The sequence below is a fragment of the Pseudophryne corroboree genome, chromosome 6 (genome assembly GCF_028390025.1).
Source record: "Pseudophryne corroboree isolate aPseCor3 chromosome 6, aPseCor3.hap2, whole genome shotgun sequence".
NCBI classification, from domain to species: domain Eukaryota; kingdom Metazoa; phylum Chordata; class Amphibia; order Anura; family Myobatrachidae; genus Pseudophryne; species Pseudophryne corroboree.
This window is the reverse complement of record NC_086449.1, coordinates 100,203,867-100,219,539: the sequence shown is the minus strand read 5'-3', so window position 1 is coordinate 100,219,539 and position 15,673 is coordinate 100,203,867. Positions and strand designations below refer to the sequence as shown.

At 48.7% G+C, this 15,673-nt stretch overlaps 1 protein-coding gene and 1 long non-coding RNA gene across 9 annotated transcripts in view; one reads left to right on the top strand and one right to left on the bottom strand.

Moving 5' to 3' along the window:
- Positions 1 to 14,652, bottom strand: part of LOC134936484 (uncharacterized) — a 90,286-nt gene extending 75,634 nt beyond the window's left edge. Inside the window, exons 1-2 of one of the 5 annotated variants that reach the window (XR_010180500.1) lie at positions 14,618 to 14,652; positions 6,689 to 6,807 (exon numbers count right to left, since the gene is read on the bottom strand). This is a non-coding gene — a long non-coding RNA (uncharacterized LOC134936484). The other 4 variants (XR_010180499.1, XR_010180498.1, XR_010180502.1 and 1 more) reach the window with 4 other exon arrangements.
- Positions 14,537 to 15,673, top strand: part of DDHD2 (DDHD domain containing 2) — a 252,721-nt gene continuing 251,584 nt past the window's right edge. Inside the window, exon 1 of one of the 4 annotated variants that reach the window (XM_063931530.1) lies at positions 14,537 to 14,756. The gene's annotated coding sequence lies outside the window, so the exon portion shown is untranslated. Of the gene's footprint in view, positions 14,801 to 15,673 lie in introns of all 4 variants that reach the window. The other 3 variants (XM_063931529.1, XM_063931532.1, XM_063931531.1) reach the window with 3 other exon arrangements.

The following is a 15,673-nucleotide window of genomic DNA, read 5'->3' as shown; positions in this document are numbered from 1 at the left end:
CACAGGGAAGAAATTTCCAAGGGCTGTGGTCAAGGCAGGAGACTTGCCTTCACATCAATATCCTGGAACTAAGGGCCATATACAACGCCCTAAGTCAAGCGGAGACCCTGCTTCGCGACCAACCGGTTCTGATTCAGTCAGACAATATCACCGCAGTGGCTCATATAAACCGCCAAGGCGGCACAAGGAGCAGGGTGGCGAAGGTAGAAGCCACCAGAATTCTTCGCTGAGCGGAGAATCACGTAAGCGCACTGTCAGCAGTGTTCATTCCGGGAGTGGACAACTGGGAAGCAGACTTCCTCAGCAGGCACGACCTCCACCCGGGAGAGTGGGGACTGCATCAAGAAGTCTTCACGCAGATTGCAAGTCGGTGGGAACTGCCACAGGTGGACATGATGGCATCCCGCCTCAACAAAAAGCTGCAGAGATATTGCGCCAGGTCAAGGGACCCTCAGGCGATAGCTGTGGATGCACTGGTGACACCGTGGGTGTTCCAGTCGGTATATGTATTTCCTCCTCTTCCTCTCATACCCAAGGTGCTGGGAATCATAAGGAAAAGAGGAGTGAGAACAATACTCTTTGTTCCGGATTGGCCAAGAAGGACTTGGTATCCAGATCTGCAAGAAATGCTCACAGAGGACCCGTGGCCTCTACCTCTAAGACAGGACTTGTGCAACAGGGGCCCTGTCTGTTCCAAGACTTACCGCGGCTGCGTTTGACGGCATGGCGGTTGAACGTCGGATCCTAGCAGAAAAATGCATTCCGGATGAGGTCATTCCTACGCTGATAGAGGCTAGGAAGGATGTGACGGCTCAACATATTCACCGTATATGGCGAAAATATGTTGCTTGGTGTGAGGCCAGGAATGCCCCTATGGAGGAATTCCAGCTGGGCCGTTTCCTTCACTTCCTACAGTCGGGAGTGACTTTGGGGCTGAAATTGGGTTCCATTAAGGTCCAGATTTCGGTCCTATCCATTTTCTTTCAAAAAGAACTGGCTTCTCTTCCTGAAGTTCAGACGTTGTAAAGGGAGTGCTTCATATTCAGTCCCCTTTTGTGCCTCCAGTGGCACCTTGGGATCTTAACGTGGTGTTGAGTTTCCTGAAGTCACACTGGTTTGAGCCACTCAAAACCGTGGAGTTAAAATTTCTCACGTGGAAGGGGTCATGCTATTGGCCTTGGCTTCAGCTAGGCGTGTGTCAGAATTAGCGGCTTTGTCACATAAAAGCCCCTATCTGGTTTTCCATATGGACAGGGCAGAATTGCGGACCCGTCCACAATTTCTGCCAAAAGTGGTGTAATCTTTTCATATAAACCAACCTATTGTGGTGCCTGTGGCTACTAATGACTTGGAGGATTCCGAGTTGCTGGATGTGGTCAGGGCTTTGAAGATTTATGTAGCCAGAACGGCTAGAGTCAGGAAAACTGAGTCGCTGTTTATCCTGTATGCATCCAACAAGCTGGGTGCTCCTGCTTCAAAGCAAACTATTGCTCGCTGGATCTGTAACACGATTCAGCAGGCTCATTCTGCGGCTGGATTGCTGCTTCCAAAATCAGTAAAAGCCCACTCCCCAAGGAAGGTGGGCTCTTCTTGGGCGGCTGCCCGAGGGGTCTCGGCATTACAGCTTTGCCGAGCAGCTACTTGGTCAGGTTCAAACAGTTTGGCAAAGTTTTACAAGTTTGATACCCTGGCTGAGGAGGACCTTGTGTTTCCTCATTCGGTGCTGCAGAGTCATCCGCACTCTCCCGCCCGTTTGGGAGCTTTGGTATCATCTCCATGGTCCTTACGGAGTCCCCAGCATCCACTAGGACGTTAGAGAAAATAAGATTTTACTTACCGGTAAATCTATTTCTCGTAGTCCGTAGTGGATGCTGGGCGCCCGTCCCAAGTGCGGACTTCTTCTGCAATGCTTGTATATAGTTATTGCTTAAATAAGGGTTATGTTTGGTTGCATCAGGGTTGATCTGATGCTCCGTTGTTGTTCATACTGTTAACTGGGTAAATTTATCACGAGTGATACGGTATGATTGGTGTGACTGGTATGAGTCTTGCCCTGGATTCCAAAATCCTTTCCTTGTACTGTCAGCTCTTCCGGGCACAGTTTCTCTAACTGAGGTCTGGAGGAGGGACATAGAGGGAGGAGCCAGAACACACCAGAATCCAAATTCTTTCTTAAAGTGCCCTGTCTCCTGCGAAGCCCGTCTATTCCCCATGGTCCTTACGGAGTCCCCAGCATCCACTACGGACTACGAGAAATAGATTTACCGGTAAGTAAAATCTTATTTTTGGCCTGATAACATGCACACAAGTTGACACAAACGGGTTTGAATGGCTACTAAAGGTAACCATCCTCACCTGAGATCTGTTTGCTTGTAATCAGTGTGTGTGTATAAAAGGTCAGTGAGTTTCTGGACTCCTGAAAGACCCTTGCATCTTTCATCCAGTGCTGCACTGACGTGTCTGGATTCTGAGTCATGGGGAAAGCAAAAGAATTGTCAAAGGATCTGCGGAAAAGGTAATTGAACTGTATAAAACAGGAAAGGGATATAAAAAGTTATCCAAGCAACTGAGAATGCCAATCAGCAGTGTTGAAACTCTAATTAAGAAGTGGAAAATGTATGGATTCTGTGGAAACCAAATCACGGTTAGGTAGACCAACAAAAATTTCAGCCACAACTGCCAGGAAAATTGTTCGGGATGCAAAGAAAAATCCACAAATAACTTCAGCTGAATTACAGGACTCTCTGAAAAAAAGTGGTGTGGTTGTTTCAAGATGCACAATAAGGAGGCATTTGAAGAAAAATGGGCTGCATGGTCGAGTCGCCAGAAGAAAGCCATTACTACGCAAATGCCACAAAGCATCCGGCTTACAATACTCCAAACAGCACAGAGACAAGCCTCAAAACTTCTGGAACAAAGTCATTTAAAGTGATGAGACCAAAATTTAACTTTTTGGCCACAACCATAAACGTTACATTTGGAGAGGAGTCAACAAGGCCTATGATGAAAGGTACACCATTCCTACTTTGAAACACGGAGGTGGATCGCTGATGTTTTGGGGATGTGTGAGCTACAAAGGCACTGGAAACTTGGTCAAAACTGATGGCAAGAAGAAAGCAGCATGTTATCAGAAAATACTGGAGGAAAATATGCACTCATCAGCCCGGAAGCTGCGCATGGGACGTGCTTGGACGTTCCAACATGACAATGATCCAAAACACAAGGCCAAGTCGACCTGTCATTGGTTACAGCAGAATAAAGTGAAGGTTCTGGAGTGGCCATCTCAGTCTCCTGACCTCAATATCATTGAGCCACTCTGGGGAGATCTCAAATGTGCAGTTCATGCAAGACAGCCCAAGAATTTACAGGAACTGGAGGCTTTTTGCCAAGAAGAATGAGCAGCTTTACCATCTGAGAAAATAAAGAGCCTCATCCACAACTACCACAAAATACTTGAAGCTGTCATTGATGTTAAAGGGGGCAATAAATGGTATTAAGAACTGGGGTATGTAAACTTTTGATCAGAGTCATTTGGGTAGTTTCTGTTGTCATTATGATTTAAAAAGAGTAAACACAGTTGTTTGACAATAAATGGCTTCACCCAACCACTAACCATGAGTGAAAGAAAAGTTTGTGAGTTATCATTCTTATTCTCTGACAAATGGCCAGCAAATCACAAATTCTGCAAGGGTATGTAAACTTATGAGCACAACTGTATACTACAACACAGAAGGGGCCAAGCTCTTTAAGAAAAGTGCTTGAAAAAGACTCTAGAGGGCACTCTTTTAGGGTCAAGGGATCAGTAAATATAAAACTTAACTTTTATTACTTATATTCAAAAAAGGATTTAAAAAGGCATGTATAAGATTAACATACATGGAATATATGTTCCACAAAAGGGCAAAATATAAAGACAATACAAAACATCAAGATAAAATACACAAAGTTAAAAAGCACACAGGTTCAAATTTATAACAATAATTACTCCAAGATGTCACTCATAAGTTTGATATCCATGATTAGGAACTGTTTAGAGAATAAATAGACAGTACTAACTGGACACTTTCGGAATTCTGCTGTCCCCCATGTGTTAGGCAGTGAATGGGGGATGAGAGATTCTTACTGGTGTTAGTCCTTAGAAATAAAAGATATCAGAGATTTGGACAGCTTTTCTGCTTTTGGCTGATGTGTAACTGACACAGCGCAGCCAATGAGAGACATACTAGGCTGTCTCCCTCAGTGATAGGTAGTGTTCCTTCTAGGATGATGAAGGGGCAGGGCGCTGGAGTTCGGGGGCACATTGGCACGCGCGTGCCTGAAATGGGGGAGCGGTCATGCAAATTAGGGGGCGTGGCCACCCCCGTCATTTTAGTGGGCGGTGCGGCCCACAGACACTGCTATAAAGGGCGTCTGTGGCCGTCGACGTCACTGTTGGGGGCGTGCCCAGCACCTCCGTCGGTGCTGGGCTTCCCCCAGCTCTCTCCCAATGCGTGAATGGATGCCACTCGCATTCGCGCGGCATCTTTACACGCTGGGAGGGCAGGAAGTGGGCGGCTGTTCTAGCAGGGTGCCGCAAAAGGGGCAGGGGGGGTTTTGCCTTCTAAAAAACGAGCAGGGCGCGGCGCCCTGCTAAAACAGCCTAGAGTGAACACTAATAGAAACAAAATTAGTTACAGTGTGTTCTAAATATCTACAGGATGTTGCTTAATTATCAGAAACAATTATAACATTTTTTGTTTAAAGTGAAAATAAAGCAACAATCACAGTCTGAGGTTTTTTTTTTAGCAGTCTATTAATATGTAATTGATAAAGGTAAATTCATGGTGCATTCAGGGTAAACTCAATGGCAAAGGTGATTCTTTAGATTAAACCAGAAATAAGATTGCTATGTAGACTATCTCATAAATTGCTGTCAATTTCTTCAATGTTGCACATTGGCTCATAGACACCTTAAACAGCTGAAATTGTTACTTTCAGTGCCACATTATATATAATAGCGACCGCCAATAATATATGCATAGCATGAACTGTCTCTGACATCATTTTCTGCCTTTTAAAATGAATCATGCAGGTATAAATACTTTAATCATCTCCACAAAGACCATGATTACTGTTTTTACACTATGTGTTGGCACATTGCTCAGTTATATATCACCAAGGTTCTTCATAACAATCACACATATAAAGATCTATTCACCTAGACTGATAAATCAGATAATACACAGGATTGATTTATCCTCAATAAAAAAGAATCTATATAATCGTCTTAAATGTCTTATTCAGAGATAAATACTATCAGTTTCCATGTTCAGACGAGGGAGGGGGTCATTAACGACGCGCGGGAGTGCGCATCATTAACGACATTGAGTGTACACGCTGGACGAGATTGTTAAAGATCTCGCTCAGATTGGCCCTTCTGAGTGAGATATTTTACTTTCTCGTCTACCGTGTATGGGGCTTAAGGACAATTCCAACCTTCTCCTTGTGCAAACTTCTGTTTCTCTGCAAAAATATGCGCACGGATGGAAACCTCAGGTCGAAGCACATGTTGGGACCAAATGCAGCTGTGCAATGTAAATGACCTTTATTTAACACTGAACAGTGGATTCCTGTGTATATGACATTTTTGCCAATTTTTTATGACTAGTAAAGGGACCTGGCCTATGCCGGGTAATCTTGGTCTGCTCTGTCCCCGCTGTATACTTGGGATGTAGTCAGGATCCTGACATCGGAATCTCGATGCTCACAATGCAGACGGATGCCCAAGGTGAATATTAGGGTTAAAGTTAGTTATAGGGTTAGTCCCTATGGGGAGGGTTAGGGTTAAAATACTTACCGGAATCCTTCGTCATTCTGTGCACTGGGATTCAGATGTCAGGATGCTGACCATCAGTATCACGACCGCCGGTAATTCCATACCAAACCATGGGGCAGATTTATCAACAAGTGATATTCTTCTTATCACTCGTTAAGATTGATAAATGGTGCCCCAACCAATCAGCTCCAAACAGGACTGTGTTAAAAAAATGACAGCTAGGAGCTGATTGGCTGGAGCACCATTTATGATTCGTAACAAAAGTATCACCCATTGATAAATCTGCCCCCATATATTTAGACTATTGTTCGAGTTACAGAGTGGTCCTCCGCCCATACGGGCTGGTCTGTCCCGTTGCTGCAGTGGGAGCTGTTGGGGAAGGGCGGGTGGGTTTGTATGCCGATGGGAGATTGAGGGATCCACAGTCGAAGGGTGTGCAAATTATGTCATCAGCACCAGAATCATATTATCACGCTCCTGTACGGCTCACCTCACTGGGCAATGATGTGGGTGTGGTTAATTGGGTCGACCCTAACTAGGTCGATAGCAGTGGCGTGCGGTGAGGTCAGTGGCTGGTGAGGCACTGCAGCCATAATGTCCGCCGTGTCCCACCGATGCCCGCTACCGCCGCTGTCCCTGTATGCGCTGAAGGTATTGGAGATTTGGAGATTACAGTGGCTTGGCAAAAAGTTACCCAACATGTGATGTTATGGAACTACAAACCCCAGCGTGTCGTGGCAAGACATGCTGGGAATTGTAGTTCTATCAACCTGTGGAGAGCCACAGGTTGGCCAGGCCAGCTACAGGGGCTTATCGTGTGCCTATCTATATAAACAATAATGCAACTTCCTGGCTGCACGGTGCCCGCCTCACCTTGTAGGTGTTCTCAGTGATCGTGGCCATGGCTTCAGGGTCCCGGGACATGACTTCGGCTGTCTCCTGGTCACCACACGCAGTCACACGGGCAGATTACAGGGGCAAATGCAGGATTTCTGTAGGGGGGTTTCCAAATATTTGATTTTAGTGCTGTTGTTGCCAGGCCAAGAAAATAAGATTTTACTTACCGATAAATCTATTTCTCGTAGTCCGTAGTGGATGCTGGGACTCCGTCAGGACCATGGGGAATAGCGGCTCCGCAGGAGACAGGGCACAAAATTTAAAAGTTTGACCACTAGGTGGTGTGTACTGGCTCCTCCCCCTATGACCCTCCTCCAAGCCTCAGTTAGGATACTGTGCCCGGACGAGCGTACACAATAAGGAAGGATTTTGAATCCCGGGTAAGACTCATACCAGCCACACCAATCACACCGTACAACTTGTGATCTGAACCCAGTTAACAGTATGACAAACGTAGGAGCCTCTGAACAGACGGCTCACAACAATAACAACCCGATTTTTTTGTAACAATAACTATGTACAAGTATTACAGACAATCCGCACTTGGGATGGGCGCCCAGCATCCACTACGGACTACGAGAAATAGATTTATCGGTAAGTAAAATCTTATTTTCTCTGACGTCCTAGTGGATGCTGGGACTCCGTCAGGACCATGGGGATTATACCAAAGCTCCCAAACGGGCGGGAGAGTGCGGATGACTCTGCAGCACCGAATGAGAGAACTCCAGGTCCTCCTTAGCCAGGGTATCAAATTTGTAGAATTTTACAAACGTGTTCTCCCCTGACCACGTAGCTGCTCGGCAGAGTTGTAATGCCGAGACCCCTCGGGCAGCCGCCCAAGATGAGCCCACCTTCCTTGTGGAATGGGCCTTGACAGATTTAGGCTGTGGCAGGCCTGCCACAGAATGTGCAAGTTGAATTGTGCTACAAATCCAACGAGCAATCGTCTGCTTAGAAGCAGGAGCACCCAGCTTGTTGGGTGCATACAGTATAAACAGCGAGTCAGATTTTCTGACTCCAGCCGTCCTTGAAATATATATTTTCAATGCTCTGACAACGTCCAGCAACTTGGAATCCTCCAAATCGCTAGTAGCCGCAGGCACCACAATAGGCTGGTTCAGGTGAAACGCTGAAACCACCTTAGGCAGAAAGTGAGGACGCGTCCGCAGTTCTGCCCTGTCCGAATGGAAAATCAGATATGGGCTTTTATACGATAAAGCCGCCAATTCTGACACTCTCCTGGCTGAAGCCAGGGCCAGTAGCATGGTTACTTTCCATGTAAGATATTTCAAATCCACCGATTTGAGTGGCTCAAACCAATGGGATTTGAGAAAATCCAAAACTACATTAAGGTCCCACGGTGCCACTGGGGGCACAACCGGGGGCTGTATATGTAGTACTCCTTTTACAAAAGTCTGGACTTCAGGAACTGAAGCCAATTCTTTCTGGAAGAAAATCGACAGGGCCGAAATTTGAACCTTAATGGACCCTAATTTGAGGCCCATAGACAATCCTGTTTGCAGGAAATGTAGGAATCGACCCAGTTGAAATTCCTCCGTCGGGGCCTTCCTGGCCTCACACCACGCAACATATTTTCTCCAAATGCGGTGATAATGTTGTGCAGTCACCTCCTTCCTGGCTTTTACCAGGGTAGGGATGACCTCTTCCGGAATGCCTTTTTCCCTTAGGATTCGGCGTTCAACCGCCATGCCGTCAAACGCAGCCGCGGTAAGTCTTGGAATAGACACGGTCCCTGCTGAAGCAGGTCCCGTCTTAGAGGTAGAGGCCACGGATCTTCCGTGAGCATCTCCTGAAGTTCCGGGTACCAAGTTCTTCTTGGCCAATCCGGAGCCACGAGTATCGTTCTTACTCCCCTTTGCCGTATAATTCTCAGTACTTTTGGTATGAGAGGCAGAGGAGGAAACACATACACTGACTGGTACACCCATGGTGTTACCAGAGCGTCTACAGCTATTGCCTGAGGGTCTCTTGACCTGGCGCAATACCTGTCCAGTTTTTTGTTGAGGCGGGACGCCATCATGTCCACCATTGGTCTTTCCCAATGGACCACAATCATGTGGAAGACTTCTGGATGAAGTCCCCACTCTCCCGGGTGCAGATCGTGTCTGCTGAGGAAGTCTGCTTCCCAGTTGTCCACTCCCGGCATGAACACAGCTGACAGTGCTAACACATGATTTTCTGCCCAGCGGAGAATCCTTGCAGCTTCTGCCATTGCCCTCCTGCTTCTTGTGCCGCCCTGTCTGTTTACGTGGGCGACTGCCGTGATGTTGTCCGACTGAATCAACACCGGCTGACCCTGAAGCAGAGGTTTTTCCAGGCTTAGAGCATTGTAGATTGCTCTTAGCTCCAGTATATTTATGTGAAGAGACGTCTCCAGGCTTGACCACACGCCCTGGAAGTTTCTTCCCTGTGTGACCGCTCCCCAGCCTCTCAGGCTGGCATCCGTGGTCACTAGGACCCAGTTCTGTATGCCAAATCTGCGGCCCTCTAACAGATGAGCACTCTGCAACCACCATAGCAGAGACACTCTTGTCCTTGTGGACAATTTTATCCGCTGATGCATCTGCAGATGCGATCCGGACCATTTGTCCAGCAGATCCCACTGAAAAGTTCGTGCATGGAATCTGCCGAATGGAATCGCTTCGTAAGAAGCTACCATTTTTCCCAGGACTCTTGTGCATTGATGCACAGATACTTTTCCTGGTTTTAGGAGGTTCCTGACTAGATCGGATAACTCCCTGGCTTTCTCCTCCGGAAGAAATACCTTTTTCTGAACAGTGTCCAGAATCATCCCTAGGAACAACAGACGTGTCGTCGGGATCAGTTGGGATTTTGGAAAATTCAGAATCCACCCGTGTTGTTGGAGCACTACTTGGGTTAGTGCTACTCCGACCTCCAGCTGTTCTCTGGATCTTGCCCTTATCAGGAGATCGTCCAAGTAAGGGATAATTAAGACACCTTCTCTTCGAAGAAGGATCATCATTTCGGCCATTACCTTGGTAAAGACCCGGGGTGCCGTGGACAATCCAAACGGCAGCGTCTGAAACTGATAATGACAGTTTTGGACCACGAACCTGAGGTACCCTTGGTGTGAAGGACAAATTGGAACATGAAGGTAAGCATCCTTGATGTCCAAGGACACCATAAAATCCCCTTCTTCCAGATTCGCTATCACTGCTCTGAGTGACTCCATCTTGAACTTGAATTTTTGTATGTACAGGTTCAGAGATTTTAGATTTAGAATCGGTCTTACCGAGCCGTCCGGCTTCGGTACCACAAATAGCGTGGAGTAATACCCCTGTCCCTGTTGTAGGAGGGGTACCTTGACTATCACCTGCTGAGAATACAGCTTGTGAATGGCCTCCAATACCGTCGCCCTGTCGGAGGGAGACGTTGGCAAAGCAGACTTTAGGAAACGGCGAGGAGGGGACTTCTCGAATTCCAACCTGTAACCCTGAGATACTACCTGCAGGATCCAGGGGTCCACCTGCGAGTGAGCCCACTGTGCGCTGAAATGTTTGAGGCGACCCCCCACCGCCCCTGAGTCTGCTTGTAAGGTCCCAGCGTCATGCTGACGCCTTTGTAGAAGCCGTTTGGAATCCGCATCACCTGACCACTGGCGCGTCCATAAACTTCTTCTGGCAGATATGGACATCGCACTTACTCTTGATGCCAGAGTGCAAATATCTCTCTGTGCATCTCGCATATAAAGAAATGCATCCTTTAACTGCTCTATAGTCAGTAAAATACTGTCCCTATCCAGGGTATCAATATTTTCAGACAGTGACTCCGACCAAGCCACGCCAGCACTGCACATCCAGGCTGAGGCGATTGCTGGTCTCAGTATAACACCCGTATGTGTGTATATACTTTTTAATGTATTCTCCAGCCTCCTATCAGCTGGATCCTTGAGGGCGGCCGTATCAGGAGACGGTAACGCCACTTGTTTTGATAAGCGTGTGAGCGCCTTATCCACCCTAGGAGGTGTTTCCCAGCGCGCCCTAACCTCTGGCGGGAAAGGGTATAATGCCAATAACTTCTTTGAAATTAGCAGTTTTCTATCTGGGGTAACCCACGCTTCATCACACACTTCATTCAGTTCCTCTGATTCAGGAAAAACTATCGGTAGTTTTTTCACACCCCACATAATACCCCTTTTTGTGGTACTTGCAGTATCAGAGATATGCAAAGCCTCCTTCATTGCCGTGATCATATAACGTGTGGCCCTACTGGAAAATACGTTTGTTTCTTCACCGTCGACACTGGATTCAGTGTCAGTGTCTGGGTCTGTGTCGACCGACTGAGGTAAAGGGCGTTTTACAGCCCCTGACGGTGTCTGAGACGCCTGGACAGGTACTAACTGGTTTGCCGGCTGTCTCATGTCGTCAACCGACTTTTGTAGCGTGCTGACACTATCCCGTAATTCCATAAACAAAGCCATCCATTCTGGTGTCGACTCCCTAGGGGGTGACATCACCATTACAGGCAATTGCTCCGCCTCCACGCCAACATCGTCCTCATACATGTCGACACACACGTACCGACACACAGCAGACACACAGGGAATGCTCTGATAGAAGACAGGACCCCACTAGCCCTTTGGGGAGACAGAGGGAGAGTTTGCCAGCACACACCCAAGCGCTATAAATATATATAGGGACAACCATAATAAGTGTGTTCCCTTTATAGCAGCTCAAATATTATAAAAATCGCCAATAAGTGCCCCCCCTCTCTGTTTTTACCCTGTTTCTGTAGTGCAGTGCAGGGGAGAGTCCTGGGAGCCTTCCTCGCAGCGGAGCTGGGCAGGAAAATGGCGCTGTGTGCTGAGGAGAATAGGCCCCGCCCCCTTCTCGGCGGGCTTCTTCTCCCGGTTTTTTTTGGAACCTGGCAGGGGTTAAATACATCCATATAGCCCCAGGGGCTATATGTGATATATTTTAGCCAGAATAGGTATATTACATTGCTGCCCAGGGCGCCCCCCCCAGCGCCCTGCACCCTCAGTGACCGCTGGTGTGAAGTGTGCGGAGAGCAATGGCGCACAGCTGCAGTGCTGTGCGCTACCTCATGAAGACTGAGACGTCTTCTGCCGCCGGTTTCTGGACCTCTTCTCTATTCGGCATCTGCAAGGGGGTCGGCGGCGCGGCTCCGGTGACCCATCCAGGCTGTACCTGTGATCGTCCCTCTGGAGCTAGTGTCCAGTAGCCTAAGAAGCAAATCCATCCTGCACGCAGGTGAGTTCACTTCTTCTCCCCTAAGTCCCTCGTTGCAGTGAGCCTGTTGCCAGCAGGACTCACTGAAAATAAAAAACCTAACAAACTTTTTCTAAGCAGCTCTTTAGGAGAGCCACCTAGATTGCACCCTGCTCGGACGGGCACAAAAACCTAACTGAGGCTTGGAGGAGGGTCATAGAGGGAGGAGCCAGTACACACCACCTAGTGGTCAAACTTTTAAATTTTGTGCCCTGTCTCCTGCGGAGCCGCTATTCCCCATGGTCCTGACGGAGTCCCAGCATCCACTAGGACGTCAGAGAAAGATGCATAATTGGCATGTAACAAGCTATAGTCTGCCCCAAACACATTGCCGTGAGTCCCACCCCCTTCCAGACAGGTCAGGCACCAAGAACACACACACACACCCACCCACCCACCAGCAGCACCCCCACCCCTCCATAGAAAGCAAAGATATCAAGATCACCCCCACCCACCCACCCCCTCCAGACAGTTCAGGCACTAAGATCACTGTCACCAGCAGCACCCCCCCCCCCCCCCCCCCCCTTCCAGACAGTGCAGGCATCGGGATCATACCCCACCCCCCCACAGAGCAGGCACCAAGATCATAACCCACCCTCACAGTGCAGGCACCAAGATCATCCCCCCCCCCCCCCACACACACAGTGCAGGCGCCAAGATCATACCCCCTTCCCCCACACAGTGTAGGCACCAAGCACCAAGATCATACCCACCCCACCCCCACCCCTCATAGGCAGACTGCACAGTACCACCACGGCACTCGCAGCCTGTCCCATTCCCCAACATATACAGAGAGTGACAGCGCCTCCTACTTGCCCCCTCCTGCGTGCGCGTGTGACTCCCCAGGCATCCCTAGAAGATAGGATCCCGGCAGCAGCTCTCCCTCCTCTCAGCACACCTGGCTCTGCCCTGCGCCCCGCACCATGCCCCCGCCTCAGCTCAGCCTCTCGGGTCCTTACTGTCACAACTTTCGGGGACCGGCGGCAGCGGAGAGGTGAACCGGCAGCAGGGCCGGTGAGGTCAGCGGGTCCTTACCGTCAGTACTTGCGGGGACCGGCGGCAGCGGAGAGGTGAGCCGGCAGCAGGGCCGGTGAGGTCAGCGTCATCAGCCGGGGAGGTGCGCACCTGCGTGGGGAGAGGGGTGGAGCGGACACCGGTAGAGAAGTAGAGGGGAGGGGGTGAGCTGGCTGCTGGAGCTTGTAGGCAGGGACTCGGGAGCAGTGTATTAGTGACAGGGGCGTGCTCTCATATGGGCTGAAAGCACGCCCCTGTCAAAGCGGCACTTCCAGTAAGTGCCACTTTTGCTTCTTTTTTTAATGGGCTTTCACCGCCCAATGCTTGGCCCCGCCCCCCGCTTCCGGTCCTTTCTCACAGATAGCGGGAGGCACCGAGAGCGGTGCCTCTGACATACCTTAAAAGCATTTTTAAATAAGGTAAAAATTATAAAAATACAGTAAAGGCTAAAGAAGATACTTATGACACATAATATGTGTCATAAGTATCTTCTTTGTATTATTTAATCATTAATGATGACAGAGGAGGCACTGCCTCCCCTGACTGCACGTCCCTGGTTGATAGTCATTAGCTCGACCACTATTGGTCGAAAGTGACTAGGTTGACACCTGAAATAGGTCAACACAGTCATTAGGTCGACATGGAAAATGGCGACATGAGTTTTTTCGACAAGGTGTCTTTGTAAACTATGAAAAAGTAAAAAAAATGGAAGAAATTGTGAAAACTCATGTTGATCTTTCCATGTGTCGACCTACTGACCACATCGAACAATAGTGGTCGACCTAATAACTGTCGCCCTAAAGACCGGATACCGGATGAGGTAGGGTGCTCTCCATCAAGGCCATAAGACTACGCAAGAATTCGAGAGCATCCTGGAAGTATCGGGAACTGTAGTGTATGTGCTGCAAAATCAGTGTGTCCTGAAGTAATTCCACATATAGAAAAAGCACCCATTACTCATGGGTCTTCAGCCTTCGGTCCTCCAGCTGCTGTGCAACTGCACATCCCAGCATGCCCTGCCACAGTTTTTCTATTAAGGCATGCTAAAACTGGGCAGGACATGCTGGGATATGAAGTTCCACAACAGCTGGAGGGCCAAAGGTTGAAGACCCATGCATTACATGTATTCCCAAATAGCCTGGCTTAAAAATTAAATAACAACTTAGTTTTGTGCATAGTAATAAGCAATGCTTCCAGTTCCACAGCATACACACACAACCCCCCAGGGTAGATGCTAGAATCAAGTGGGCTAAGGGACCTTTTCCGTAAGGGGGAGGAGTTACGACGCAAGGGGGAGGAGCTAGGCCAGCGGGATAGTTCCTCTACTATCCACGCCACCATTACCTTTAGTAATTAGGTGGTGAGCGAAGCGGAGCGGAGCGAGCAACCGTGCCCGAAGCGTGGCGAGCGTACTTTTCGGGTACCCTGTTCGCCCGTAGCTCCTCCCCCTGGTGACGTAGCTCCTCCCCTCAATACGTCACAAGGTCCCTTCAGCCCCTCCGATATAGAACCAACCCCCAGCCCAGGCCTCACCCAGCCACTGACTCCCTCCCCTTCTCTGACAGTGATTGGCAGCCTCCATCACCCTGACAGTACTATACACGACTCAATGCCAACCAACCCAAGTGCCAGCAGCCGCGCACCGAGATCTCGCGAGGCTGCGCCTTAACCCTTCCCCTCCACGCGAGATCACGCATCAAGGCATCACGTGCACGCCCACCTCAGCCCCCCGGAACCGGGCAGGTCATGTGACGCTGAGGGTAAGCTGGCTGTGTTGTCGGCAGATGGCAGCAGGCTGCTAGGGGTAAGTGGCTGCTCCGTGTTCCCATAGCAGCGGGGCAAGTGACCTGGCACAGCTGTACTGCGCCCCCTGGCTGCTGTGTGTTGCAGTGCATGGCTTGTCTTCCACTGGCTGCTAGGGATTAGTGCTGCTGTTTGGGGGATTACCAAATTGGCACCAGGGCACACAGCGATGGGGCCCACAGGCAGTGTAGCCCAGTGTCAGTGTGGTTACATAATGTGTCTGCTCATCCTGTCTGAGGCTCTTGCGGATCTTCAGCACTTGTGCTGTTTATTTTAATATTTACTAAACCCCCCCCCCCCCCCCCCCCCCCTTCCCCCATTACAACCAAGTGTAGGAGTGACAGTGCCATATAATGTATGATATTCCTTATCTCTGTCACTCCTACACTTGGATGTAATATATTAATATGTTCATTGTGGTGAGCTGCATGATCGGCTCGGAGTATTTATATTGTTTGTTTGTTGTTGTAACTTTATGAGTATATAGATTTTGTGCTTTGATTGTTGCCATGGTAATTATTTTATTGTTTGACGTGCAGCACTTAGGTAAGCGTTAACGTTATGTTACTGCGACTTGCCTCTGGACTGACGTTCCCGCGCCGGAGGCTGCAGCCAATCCTGATGTTTTCATGTGGGTTCTCAGGGCTTTATAGGTATTTATGTTTCTTTGTTTTGTTATTCTTCCTGACGAAAATCCCTGTGAGGATTGAAACGTTGATATACAGCATATTGCGTCTGTGAGTTTAATTCATAACAGTTTCTGAGTGCCGTACATCTATCTATCTATCTATCTATCTATCTATCTATCTATCTATCTATCTATCTATCCTTCATCCACTAGGGCAGGGGTGGGCAATTCATTTCTATAGGGGGC